Source organism: Grammomys surdaster, unplaced genomic scaffold (genome assembly GCF_004785775.1).
Source record: "Grammomys surdaster isolate TR1022 unplaced genomic scaffold, NIH_TR_1.0 65, whole genome shotgun sequence".
Taxonomy (NCBI): Eukaryota; Metazoa; Chordata; class Mammalia; order Rodentia; family Muridae; genus Grammomys; species Grammomys surdaster.
Window position 1 is genome coordinate 4,079,446 of NW_021604567.1, and position 13,994 is coordinate 4,093,439.

At 41.3% G+C, this 13,994-nt stretch overlaps 1 pseudogene; it reads right to left on the bottom strand.

Annotated features, from left to right (window-relative positions):
- Window positions 1–579: 579 nt before the first annotated feature.
- On the bottom strand, window positions 580–13,754 carry LOC114624465 (annotated as a pseudogene).
- Between the last annotated feature and the right edge of the window lie 240 nt (window positions 13,755–13,994).

Here is a 13,994-nt window from a genome sequence, read left to right on the forward strand (position 1 = left end):
TGCCGCCAGGCATAGGGATGCAGGACAGGGGGACAGCATGCAGGAGACCTGAGAAAGCCTAAGCCAGATCAAACCTGAGCATGGAGGAGGGAGTTGAGCCTAAAATCTTACCCCAACTGTGAAGTTACTGACAATTGTGAGCTACAAGAAGAGCAAGACAACTTTTCTTAAGAGCTTAGCCCCTAGTAGGTTGATCAGACTCCAGTACAGGACCACATTTGGGCAGCAGAGTTGATGTTAATGGATTTTAAAAATACAGGCACAAAGTTGACTTAGGAAGGAAAGGGAAGTTGGGAGAAGAGGTAAGTAGGATCAAAATAGGTATAAAGCTCTCAAATAACTATTAAAACATTTTTATTTATTTATTTATTTATTTATTTATTTATTTTTAAAAAAATTTCATGGTCTTTATTTAGTGTTGGTCACAGATTATAGATGCAGCTTAGCTCTGATGACAAAAGAGAAGGGGGTGGCAGTATATAAAAACAATAAATTTAATCACAGGACAAGAGGCATGATGGGATAGGCAGTCATTCCAGGGTCCTGGACGTGATCCAAGAGGTTTGTGTGTGAGGTAGCTCAAAGGGTTGTATAACCAGTCCCTCTCATCTGGACTGCAGGGTCCTCTGTCCTGAGGCTGTAAGGAGGAGGTGGTTCTGTGGGAGTTGATTTCAGAACAACCTCAAAGTAGGGTGGTTCGGGATCCAAAGAGGTGGTGAAAATAATCTCTAGGAGAGCAATGGAGGGCTGTTCTGGAGGTGTCTGATGATCCACTCTTCTGACCTCATGCTGTAGTTTTCTGTTCTTGGAACAAAAGTACCACACTAGGCCGCAGAAGTACAAAAGGAGTAACATGACCTATAGGACGATGAGCAGGATCCTGAAGGGATTATTTGCAGGAGCCCAGATATTTTGGTCCAGGCAGCATTCATTGTCACAGCATCTGAATCCTTTGGGGCAGTTTAAGATGTCACATGTGTTTACAGTCTCATTGGTGCTAACTTCTTGGAGACTGGAAAACAGGCCAAAGATCCAGGCGAGTGGGCCTAGGACCCAGGTGTCCCGAATTCTGTCAAGGTGTCCCCTGAGCTTCTGTGTGTAAGGACAGATTGACAGGGCAAGACCTTTCCAACTTCTCTCCACCTATGGGGCCCAGGTTCTGGGTAGGTGCAGAGTTTACACACTGGAGTTGTTCAGGACCAGGACTTCAAGCTGAACAGGAGCTCAGGGAAGAGAAGTGGGGAGGAGCTGGCCTTGCTTGAGTGTGAGGAATTGGGAGTCTGGAGGTTGGAAGACATTGATTTACCAACTCTGTAAGTTGGATGCAGTGGAGCACTCTGCTAAAACATTTTTAGATGGTGGTTGATGCATACTTCCTTCTGGCCCATACAGCTGAAAAATAAACCAGGCTAAACGTCATGGTCAACGCTGAGGTTGTTAGGTCTCTAGAAAGCTGGACTCTTCAGCTGCCATGACTGAGCTCTCAGTACCCACAGGAAGCAAGGCACACTCTTCTTCTCTCTTGATCCGCATGAGTCACAGAAGTTAGTATCACCATGCTCACTCTCCAGGGGAGGAAACAGTTTTTAAGAGACCCATAGTGACACTGACACATATCTGGTATGTAAATGTGGACATTTTGACTGGTGATTTTCTTTTGAAGTTCCTACTAGCTGAGAATGAAGTCTTATCAAATGCCTTTTGAGTATCAGGCATATCGCTCCATACTGGGGATGTCACAAAGAACAAAGTTCTGACACTTAAGGAGGAATACATTCTCCTCTCTCAACAACCACAGTCCCCACTCCCACCCCCTCCACATATCTTTCCTCCTGCTTAATTGCCTTCCTTGGTGTAACACTGATTACATGGCATCCACATATATGTCCACATGTGTGTATTCAGGTGCAGATACCTGCTGCCTTTTGATGCATTGCCAATCAACAGGAGAGAGAAAACCACAGAGAGTCAACCTCCACTGACTGAGCATGGATATCACGGTGCTTACATCTACCACCTGAAAAGGCCGAATCCCACTGGCCAATTGGAGCCTCAGTTTGTCTAACTGCAGAGAAGAATAATTATATTCAAAAAATATCTTGTTAAACAAGGAAAGTCACAATATCCATAGGGACAAATGTTTGTAAATCTTTTGCAGATAGAGTCATGGGAATACATAGTCTTTTCATTTCCTAACATCCAGTTTGTTTCTCTATTCTCGTCTTTATTGACACTCACACATATATTTAGGGCTTATAGAGCCATGTCTGTGATCACAGCAGCATAAAAATAAAGTGTGTGACAATTTTTCTATTACATAAAATGGAACATTTTTTTTCACATACCATTTTTGTTGATTCACTGGGAGTTTCACATCATGTACCCTGATCACAATCCCTTTCCAATCCTTCCATGGCTGATCTCATCCCTCCTTCCCCCCATTATGACCTACCCAAAGAAGCAAAAGAGAAACATTTGTTAAAAGAAGGAAAAGAAGAAGGAGGAGGAGTAAGAAGAAGAGGAGGAAGAAGAAGAGAAGGAGGAAGAGAAGAAGGAGAAGGAGTGTGAAGAGGAGGAAGAAGAGGAGGAGAAGGAAAAGAAGGAGAAAGAAAAGAAGGAGAAAGGAAGAGAGAAAGAAAGAGAAAGAAAAAGAGAAAAAGAAAGAAGGAAAGAAAAAAAAACCAGTCCATTTTGTGTTTTATCCATGTACTAGCTGAAGTGAGGTCAAACTCTTAGTAGCCTTCCCCTTGAAATATAACTGAGTCCTTCCGCTCCCACATCTCAGACAGAAGCCAGTGTTTGGCAACCCCATCAGAGTTATCTTCAGTGGCTTCCTGCCTAGGCTGGTATTGTGGGGGTGGGGGGTAGGGGATGGGAGTGGATGTCCAGGGCTGTGTTGCTGCCTGGGGGGACCATGCTGACTGGCCTGAGCTGCCACCTGAGCCCATGGTGATGTCCTAGTTGTGCTGTCCCAGGGACATGTCTGGGTCTGCAGCCAAGATCTGTGATGATGTCCATGACCTATCTTAGCACCATAGGCCATGTTCGTGGTCTGTGCTGCAGGCTGAGACCATGTTGATATCTGTGGTCCAGGCAGTCTCGGAGGGTCTTGCTTGGGTCTGGGCTCCGTGGTCCCAGGTTCTACTGGAGCAGGGGGTTGAGTTCATGGTCTGTGCTGAAAACGAGTGGAGGTCATGATCCGTCCTCCCACTGACTGTGAAGAGCAAGGAGGCTACTTTTACCTTGATAACTATGACTGCAGAAATACAGTTGAGGAAGAACATAGAAGCCTTTGGCAACAATTCCTTAAAAATACAAGCTACTACTCAGTTATTGACTATGGTCATATTCTGTTACTTGATTTATATAAAGTTGGCCAGGCTTCTGATCTCACTATGAGGTCCTGGAACCATTAGAAACCCAGGGACCAAGAGCTCTCATTAGCTAGGGTAGCTAACATGTGTAACTTTTGTAATTAGTCTGTGAGTTACAGTTCTACCACTTGCAAATAGTTGACCTGGACAATTTCAAACTCCAGCCCCTGTTTCCACATCCATGAAATCAGTGCAACATTGTTGCGGAGGATAATAAACATTCTCCCTGGTATCTGCCCTGAATAAGTGCTAATTACCAACTATTATGATTATTTTAAATATTATAATTATTAAAACATCAGATTTATATTTTTACATATCCAAACTATATTTTTAATTATGTATTTTTGTTTGCTTCTCTGGCTGTAATTTTTTTTTTTGCTTGTATGGCTGTCTATCTTTAAAAAAACAATTTTATTCATGTTTCTATTAATCTCGTAATATTTTGCCTACTGTGCACAGGACACTGGGAAAGAGAGGAAGGGAGGCAGGTAGGAAGAAAATGAGGAAGAAAGAAAGACAGGATGCTGGTTTCTGTCCCAAGGACTTTTGCTAGATGTTACATACCTGCAGGGATCACAGTGGGTTGTAGTTAAAATGCTGTTTCCAATTTAGCATGTCAGCTATGGGGCCTGATAACCTGCAATTCTAGTGGGCCCTTCATGGTGATAATGCTGCTGGCCCACGGAGCTCAATTGGTATACAATAACTCATAATTCAACAGAATTTCATTTCAAAAGGAGCAGAGACTAGTGTTGACCTTACCCTGCCATAATATTAACTTTAAAAAATTTGCTTTTTCTAAATCTTTACATGGGTAGGAGTTTAATATTTTTCATAGAAGTGTCAATTTTCATCTACTGAGAGGAACCTGGGTAATGCTTGTAATTTATCCATAGACATTTTGAAAATAGTGAAGCCAAGTATGGTCATTTTTGTCCCGAGGTCTATTGTTTCTTTAAATTCCTACTCTATTAATTTTATTAGCTATGTTTCCTGTTGTAAATCATTCAACAAATCCTTTACTTGAAAAAAAGTAGACTATAAAGCAATGCATTCAATTCCATAGATTTATCCATCTACCACTGGTTTAAAAGAAAATCCAAAATTCTAAGTCGAAAGCTAAAGCCATGTGAAAAGGAGGATATTTTGGATAATCTTAACCATGGACCCTTTGTAAACCATGGACCAGAAACTGTCTTGTGCAAAAACAACAGAAGTTTTGTGTTAGAAATATATTGAAAACACGATCGCCATTTCTTTCCGCTTAACTATCATGAAGATCGACTAACAACTTACTCATGCCCTTCAGGAGTGACTGTGGTGACAAGGACGGAATCCTAGATGCAAGGCTTTGCTAAGTTATGCAGACTCAAGGGTTGGAATGTCAGTGGGGGTTGTCAAGATGTGGCTGGGTTCAAAGGCAGTGGATGGTGGACTTCTCCCATTTACTTCACAGATATCTCTGCCCTATTCACTTTTCTCTGCTATTATTTCTTCCTTTGTCTTGCTCTGCTTTCATCTTGCATATCGGGAGTCGAAACCTTCATTCTTCTAATTGTGTCTGACATGAAACTGTCAATCTTATCTCTGAGCCTTTATTGAAATGTTCCAGATGTGTGGGCAGAGTCTAGGCTTGTGGGCGCGACTGGCCCCTGATGCTTAAATGTCACTGTGTCCTCTCTTCATCCAGCCTCAAGGGCTGTCCACCAAAGCCATGCATGTAATGGTACTTCAAAGCACCTTTTTGATCTAGCCCTTTATTTTCCTTCTTCAGAAATGACCAGTATAGTGTGTCATTTTCTGTTACCGCCAGTCAACAAGTCCCATTCCCTCAGGAGCGCTTGGATAACTTCTCCCAAACAGCTGTGCATCTTCAACACACCCAGCCAAGATTTTCAGGAAGTACACTTGGAATAAAATAGCTGATGCCATTATCATCTTTATATAATTCACACATCAAATACAAACATATTTAAAGGAAGTATCCTAAAGCATTGATCATGTGACTATCATTTAGTTATTTGTGAATGACCTTTAAGATTTTAGGTCCCTAGGGACTCATATGATGCTTTTTTTTTTCTTATGAATGTTTTTCCCTTTCTGTTCACTTTTGATCTTCATTCTGAGCAGACATACAGACCCAACGTTACTCTACTTTGATATAGACTATTGGATCAGTGGGACTGTCTACACTCTGACCATGATCAGTGGGCTGTCTACACTCTGACCATGATCAGTGGGCTGTCTACACTGACTGTAGCCTTGGTTCCTTGTTGTTGCTTTTGGTACCACATTCTGATGAGAACATTTCTCCTTTCTCACCCCTAGTTCTATATTGCTTTAATACCACTAATTTATTCATCCTTGGTGAATACGTTTAAGTCTAAAGTTCGTTGTTTCAGCATCTTCCTCCTACCTTTGACTGACAGTAAGTCCGTAAGGTACATACTGGACACACCTGATATTTATGTAGACAAGCTGAACAACAGAAACTTTTGATTACTTGTAGCTCCCGCTCACTTTAAAATTTCTATTTGTGTAAGTTTTATGTATTTTGCCCATTTTATTGCTTATTTATCTATTTTACTATTCATGTGTGTAGCTGAGGCATGAACTTGAGTTTGATTTCCTAACTCCTGGAAAGACAGAAACATCTGTACTCACAGGAAGCATACATCATTGCCACCCAACAGGTGAAAATCTATTATTATGAAAGTCTGTTTACTCTTTTGCTCAAGTTATGAAATAAAATAAATATATGTTCATCTATTCTGAACAATACTGTTCATTATTATGAAAATGAGTTACATGTCCTTGGTGAGGGAAGAAGTATTGAACTTGGGTGGCTGTTGCTCTCTCCTTTTAATAGAATATTAATATAGACACAGGAAGAAGCGAAAGAGGCACATGGCCAAAGCTGTTGTTGCTATTCAGGGACCTTACTTTAAATGAAGAGATCCTTCAGGTCTTGGACTTTCTTTCTCCTCAGCTTTTAACTAATGGCTGGATTTGCTTGATAATTACATAAAATTGTGATTAGTATGTGTTATTTGAGGTTGACTGTGGTATTTCAACACATGTATGCAATGTGCTCTAATGAAATCCAGTCCCGCCTCCTTTTTCCTCTTTCCCTTTCTAATCCCGGGTCTTTACTCTTGCACATTCCACATGGAGTTGTTGTTGTTGTTTCCACATGAGAGAGAATACACAGTATTTGTTCTTTTCCAGATTCATTGTTTCTCCTTTGCCTATCCATGACCACTTATAGGTCTTTTATCCTTTTTAGCTTAACGTAAACATTAGACATTGTTTAGAATTATGTTAAGAAATAAATGTATACAAATAAAGCTTTAAAAGTTAATTTTTGCCTGTGTACATGTGTGTTTGTTTATGTCTAAGAGGGTATGGGAGAACAACTTTGTGGAAATCATTTCTCATCTTTACATAGTTCAGAGGATCCACTGCAGGTAACCAAGTGTCTTTACCCCCTGAGGAATCTCCTTGATCTTAGAAAATCTCTTAAGAATAAAAACAACAGCATAACTTTAGAGCCACTGTTATACATGAAAATAGTTTAAAATAGAGTAAGTAAATGTCCCCAGATCCTAGAGTAAAGACACTTCCAAAGGAATAAACAAGAAGAGAGTTGAATGACACACTAGTTAAAAACGGAAACAGTCAGTTCCTTGGGTGGGATGACAGTCTCAGAGGGATTCCCTGGAGGCCTAGGTCTGAAGAGTTTGAGGACAGTGGCTGGATATGGATACTAGGGTTAGACCTCCTTGGGGTCTGCAGGTGACAAGGCCGTCACCACTCACCCAGATACTAGGGCTAGGGTCACCAGAACCTTTCACCTTAGGCATATGGAGATGGGCTGTATCACAGCTGCAGGCCAGCTGTGTGTTTTCTCTGGAACTGAAGCAACATGGCTTTCTGGGGCAGTGGCTGTTTGACTTTGGAGAAGCATGACTGGCCTAGCAGAGAGGCCCACATTTCCCTGAGTGTGAAGCTGATGGCATATGTTCCAGGGGCCCTCATAACCCCTGACAGCGATTCTCCACCCAGGAATGGGTGGGTGTTTTATACAAACAGGCAGAACAAATTGAAAGTTGCTCTTCAATGGCTCTGTAGACTACAAGGACACCTGTGTTGGCTTGAGCTTGGAATCTTTGATTCTACCCCAGAGGTTCATAAAAGCAAATACCTGTGTCTTTTTTTCTCTCTGTTTCTCACTTAAAAAATAAGGATTTCTGGCCAGAGGATTCTCTAAATTCCAACTGGAATTGGAATGACCAGCCTAAGATCTTAGCAATTAGTTTGACTGAGAAGCTTTCTGCAATAAAAAGACAGTCTTACCTCCCTCCTAATCAGGCTGGAAATATGATAGATTCAGTTAATCTTCACCAGGCAATTTCAGACATTTTAGATCCACTTCTACTGTGTGATTAATTGCTTCAGCATTTGGCAAGTCTGGAACGGGAGAGCTGAGGAAGGCGAGCAGGCTGCAGCTGGCCCGATGTTTGTTACTGCTCAGGCTCGGCCTCTGTTCTTCCTCAACAAAGCGCAGCTGCTTTATGTCTGTCACAATCAATGGGATGACATTTCCGAACTGGTAATTACCAAAAGGATTCCTGTTGATGCCTTTTGGAGCTGCCAATCTTTGGGGTAGCTCTTGGCTCCTTCTGAGGACAGTGTGTCTGCAGTTGGCTTTTTATCTCCCTCTTCAGACTTGAACTGAAAGAGAGGTCTGTGTGGAGACTTGTAGCTCGCTCCCTGGTGCTCTTTTCCTTCCCTTCATCCCCAGAGGGAATATTTAAGAATATCACAGAGACCTTAAAGCCCTCTGCATGTGATACTGGTTGAGGAGGGAACTGGGAGGGGGGGAAGAGGGGGGAAGGTACCTCAGAAACATCCAGGAAAACTCAAGTGAGTTATAAATGTTTTTATGTTCTGTGGAGCAAAGGCCTTAATTTTCTAAGGCTTAAATGAGACTCTTCCTCAGAATTTGGTGCACATCAAAAGAAGAATTTAGACAATTCACTGGCTTCAGTAATCCAGGAGAAGTGCTCCAGGTCGGCCTATATCTCTTTATGCGATTATAGTCTTTCAAGTATCCAGATGCCATTTAGTAGGCAATTTTGGAGGGAAAACAAATACTGCTTTGGCTTAAGGGCTCTTTGGGAGGGAGAACCATAGGCTGTACACAGGACTATGTCTTCTTCTTTCTCTTGACAATGATTTCTTGCAGGTGTGATGGGCTAGGCACTGTTTAAAAGCTGCGAATTGGAACGGTACCAAGAGCAGGCTGTAGTGGGAGTGGGAAAAACATTACTTAGATAGCTTCCAAAATTGCACTTCGAGACACTTTCTCCTTCTGTCTTTCCCTTCCCGATCTTAGGCTTTAAAATCCTAATAACTTACATATGTCCTAATCATCCACACTGTCATAGTTTGATGATAAAATGTCTGTTGCCTCCAAGTCTTGGAGTCACAAGAATGAATACTTACTGAATGGTGTTGAGGTTGAAAACAAGGCACACAACTCTCAGCTAATAAGAAAGTTAGGACATGGGCTGGAGAGATGGCTCAGCGGTTAAGAGCACTGACTGCTCTTCCACAGGTCATGAGTTCAAATCCCAGCAACCACATGGTGGCTCACAACCATCCGTAATGAGATTGGATGCCCTATTCTGGTGTGTCCGAAGACAGCGACAGTGTACTCATAAAATAAATAAATAAATAAATTTAAAAAAAAAAAAAAGAAAGTTAGGACAAAGCACATGTTCAGATGATTAAGGAAAGTCAAAAGCTGTGAAATACAAGGGAAAGGAAGAAAAACAATTACGGATGCCTTGACATGCAGTCAGTTGAAAGTAAATGAACGATGTTTTCAACAATAAAACAGCATGGTGTGTGTGCTCACTGTACGTCACAAATCATGGGTGGCTTCCCCTTGGGATGACTTGCCAGCTTGGGTGCTATGGTTCATGGCCACAGCAATTGCATGCACAGATCATCCCGTATATCCCTGACCCAAGAAATAAAGTTCCAGGGTTGATGTATAGACATGTATCACTTTCATACTAGTAAAGTGAAAAACAAAACCACACGAATCTGATCGTGAGCTGGGGACCATCTGTACTTCACACAGACTTTGTTGTTCCGGAAATGAAAACAAGAGGATGGAGAAAGACCAAAATCCGTTGGTGGGTTCCAGAGTCAGGGGTAGAGGATGGAGAAAGACCCAAGTCTATTGGTGGGTTCCAGAGTCAAGACCAAAGTCCACTGGTGGGTTCTAGAGTCAAGACCCAAGTCCATTGGTGGGTTCCAGAGTCAGGGGTAAAGGATGGAGAAAGACCCAAGTCCATTGGTGGGTTCCAGAGTCAAGACCCAAGTCCATTGGTGGGTTCCAAGTCAAGACCGACGTTCATTGTTGAGTTCCAGGGTTGGGGGTAGAGGAGAATGAAGATATGTTTTTTTGTTTGTTTGTCTGGTTTTAGTGATGAAAATGTAGCTTCATATTCCAATATACTTTAAACATATCAAACAGCAAGTTGCCAAGAGTTGTATAAAACTGAATATACCGCAAGCCCCAGAGTTACACAATCTAAAGGAGCAGGGCTTATGGTATGTGAGCAGTGTGTTAAAATAGCTGTTGTTTTTTAAGGTGGGCTACTGGGGTTGGTGAGATGGCTCAGTGGGTAGATGTACTTGCCAAACAAGCCTGGTGACTTAAGTTTGATCCCCAGAACTGACAAGGTGGAAGGAGAGAAGTGGTTTCTCCTGATTGTTCTCTGGCTACCACATGTGGTCCTTCCTAAATAAATACATAAATAAATATACAAATAAATGTTTTTTTAATGAGATACTTGTTCAATCTTATTAAGGTAAAGCATCATTTTCCTGTGATGTAAGAACCTAATCCAGTGTTTTGTCAGGAGGTAAAATTACGTCTGAATTACTGAATGTATTCAGTTTCTGCATGGGACAATTTTGAAGAATCCTACCAAAGTATGTGCTGTGTGGGTAACAGTTGTTTGGCTGAGGAAAGAGGAAACAGTATCATGAGAACCCACTGCTATGGTCCAAGTAGTATTATACTTGGACCATATATGGTATTTAAGTATACGTAGGTGTACTTAAAAAGCATAGGAGAAACAGGTGCCAAGTGGGTAATGTGAGTTAGCTTGCCTCGTGGCTCCATGCAGCCGGGATGGAGACAGCAAGTCACACATGTGTTTAAATTAGTTACAAATGAACAAATCTAAAAAGTTTACATTGTCCTCCATCCTGGCTATAATTCAAGTGTGCAGTAGTCACGTGTCTTCAGAGGTCCCTGGGTTGAATAAATATATAATGCTTGATTGCTCTGCTCTGCTCTGGGTGCTGAACGATGTGGTAAGACTGCGTATAGCACTTTACAGTTTGTTTCTGTGGGAGAATCTAGACTAGAGTCCCTTTTCAAGAAGCCGCTCCAAGGTTGTCAACCCTACTTGCTCACATCTTGGGACCCTTATTTTGATTCCTTTTGCCTATTTCTGCCAGTCCCTGGGCCTCAAATAGGCTGGCTAACTCTGTGAACCAACAGATAAATAATTTGGTAGCAAAACCTACTCAGATACATTATCATAAGTTAGCTATGGAGGACCACGAGACTCAAGATGAGGTTGTTACTTTATACAGGGTGTTTCCAAAACCCATCTCCACCCAACCTAAAAGAGGGGACTTCTGCCCCTAGACCAAGCAGAGAGGGGCCACCCAGAATCCCCTCTGAAAGACGATCTGAATTCTTGCTTAGGCTGCGAGGCTAAGCACTGCAAGGGAATATAAATAAAAGATAAAAATATCTACCTGGGTTCTCTGAGGGACAAGCCTGACTGCATAGGGGTTGATGTCAAAAGTATCCCCTCTCCAGGAAAAAGACATCAGGATGGGTATGGCCCTCATGCCTCACTGGACAACGACAGGGGGACTGGAGCCATTGCAAGATCCCCTTCAAATACTGGAGGTCAGGCCTCTATCCCCGCCTTCACAAGTTTAGAATTGCCACAGCCCTTCTATACTTAGAGAAGGGAGGAGATGTCAGGGGCAGCCCTGCTTACACACTATAGGCCTAAAATCAGCCATAGGCCTAAAATCAGCAATAGGCCTGTCATACATGTATACTAACACCAAGTCTTGGGTCTCTGTAAAAAAAAACATTGAAACAGATGGCTATAAGCTATTGTAAACAGGTAGCTTTTGTGGAAATTTACAAGTCTGAGTAGTCATAGACCTTGTAAATAGGTAGCCTTGGCAGACAATACCAACTTAGATAAGGACAAGTGAGTCATAGGCAGAGTCATAGTGACCTGTCCCCTGATCCTTCACCCAGCCGATACCCAGTTCTGAAAGATATCTGTATTCCCCCTGAACTCCCACACTCCAGTGTCATCCCCTTCCCCACATCCTGCGTTTCTGTGTTTATAACCCCTGTGTGAATGAACTATGATTTGAGAAAAAATAAATTATTTAAAAAAAAAAAGAATCTGTGTGTAAAGGCCTCCAGTCTTCAGTATAATAGTGAATTATCCTGTGAAGGAGGAAAATCCCTCATCATTTTACCCATTTTGGGTAATCTTGGAATTTCCCCCAAAACACTGTCTTTACACTCATGAAATCTGGATAGCATTTTGATTACTGTATCTGATAAACACCAGTGGTCATCTGACAAATATTTGCTCACTAGAGCATTGTTTGCAGTTGGGACAACATTGTCTTTACCTTCTTTCCCCCTTTTCTGATATAGACAGTGTTGGTTAGAATTTGTACTTTCTTTCACAGTGTCAAACTAAAATTGGGGGATTACTGTGGGGTGCCACAAATAAAGCAAGTATAATTCTTAGATGTTTTAATGTCAATCATTCTTATCTTAAGAATATTGGATAGTGCACAATAATATTTAAATAAAAAGTTTAAAGTCACGTGTAAGAAATTTCTCAGAGGTAAGTATTGTAAGCATTTGATTTTATTCTTTTTCCTTTGCTTCATATACTAAAGATGTAATCTCTAAAGATTGAAATTGTATTGTATATTACTTAGCCTTTTAGTTCTAAGTTTTTTTGACTTCTCTAGGACTAGTGGCTAGAGTTGTCACTAGCTGCCTATCAGGGTTGCCTAGGCAACATGCTAGCTCCAAGGCCTTGGTCAAACTCCTTTACCTCAGTGGCATTTCCTTGATTTGTCTGATGATTGTAATGTGCTTACCTCCTGGGTGGCTGTGAAGATTGGATGGGCTCTTGGAGACAGAACAAAGATACGTGTCTCACACACATCAGTTGCTAGCTCGATTTCAAAAGTGATCTACTTACTCTTTCTTAATGGTAGCCCTCCCTGAAAGATTTGTCTCCATTTCAGTATTTCTGAGGTTCCCAAGAGTCTTGAGTAGTAGTGTTTTTCCATGTTCTTTTTTCTCTTGCTTTGTCGTTCTTGTATTAATATTCTCTTGAAGTGGCTGGAGATGCCTTTATTGTTTCTAGAGCCTGGAGGTGGGTAAGAGAATCCTGGTGACCATGCCCCAAACACTTTTTTCTCTCTCTCTCTCTCTCTCTCTCTCTCTCTCTCTCTCTCTCTCTCTCTCTCTCTCTCTCCTTCAAAAAAGAAGCCAGATCATTGCTGGTTTCTGTGTAAAAGCAGAATGAAGACCCCTTCTAAAGCAGCAGGTAGAAAACTCTAACTATATGCCCAAGGCTCAGTGTTTGGTTTGCTTCTCAGGGTAAAGTAGATAATTAAAAGTCAAAGGTTTATCTTTCTTGCTTTTAATCAGATGGGTTGGAACAAAGTGGGAGATGGGAAGGGAATCCTGCATTCAGTAGACATATAGACTCCTTGAAGCTTGTCTTTATCTACTGCCTATGCTAATAGACTTAAGATCTTGGACCAAATAAAAATCCATTGGATATATTAGAATATATTCTTTGTTATAAGAAACAAGCAAATTACTATTGATTAAATGTCTGAATAGCACATAGCAGATACTTCATGTTTTCCACACCCCTTTGACCTTAAACAATTCTTTGAAAAGAAGCATGTATGTTATATGTACCTCGAAATACGTATCAAAAACAAATCATTGTATTACATTTTGGATATATTCAATCTACGCTCATTGTTTATGTTGAGAGAGTTTAAAGAGATCCGCAAATATATATTGATTCATTTCTTTCCTACTTAGATACATAAACAGCAGCCAGAGCTGATTGTTCAGTTCAGCAAAGCTAGTTGAAGCTTCTGGTTTGTAAAAGATGTTATTCCTCTCCTAATGCCACAGTGAATCACTTATGACAAGTGCTGTAGGAGCCTTGTTACCTTCTGAACTAAGCATTTGAACTCCCCCATCGCTTAAGGACCAACCGTCTCTTTCTAGGCTTCAGACTCAATGGAGTCTTCATAAAAAAAAAAAAAATCCTGATATCCTGGGACAAATCATAAGAAGTCCTGTTTACTTTAGGTCAAATATTGAAAGACTTCTGATATGCAGTCGTTAAGGTGAGTGGAGTCAACATCCTCCTCTCTATCCAGGGCAAAGAAAGCTCATGGTAATTCCTCTTGTTCCTTATCTCTGCTTTTGATGAGTTG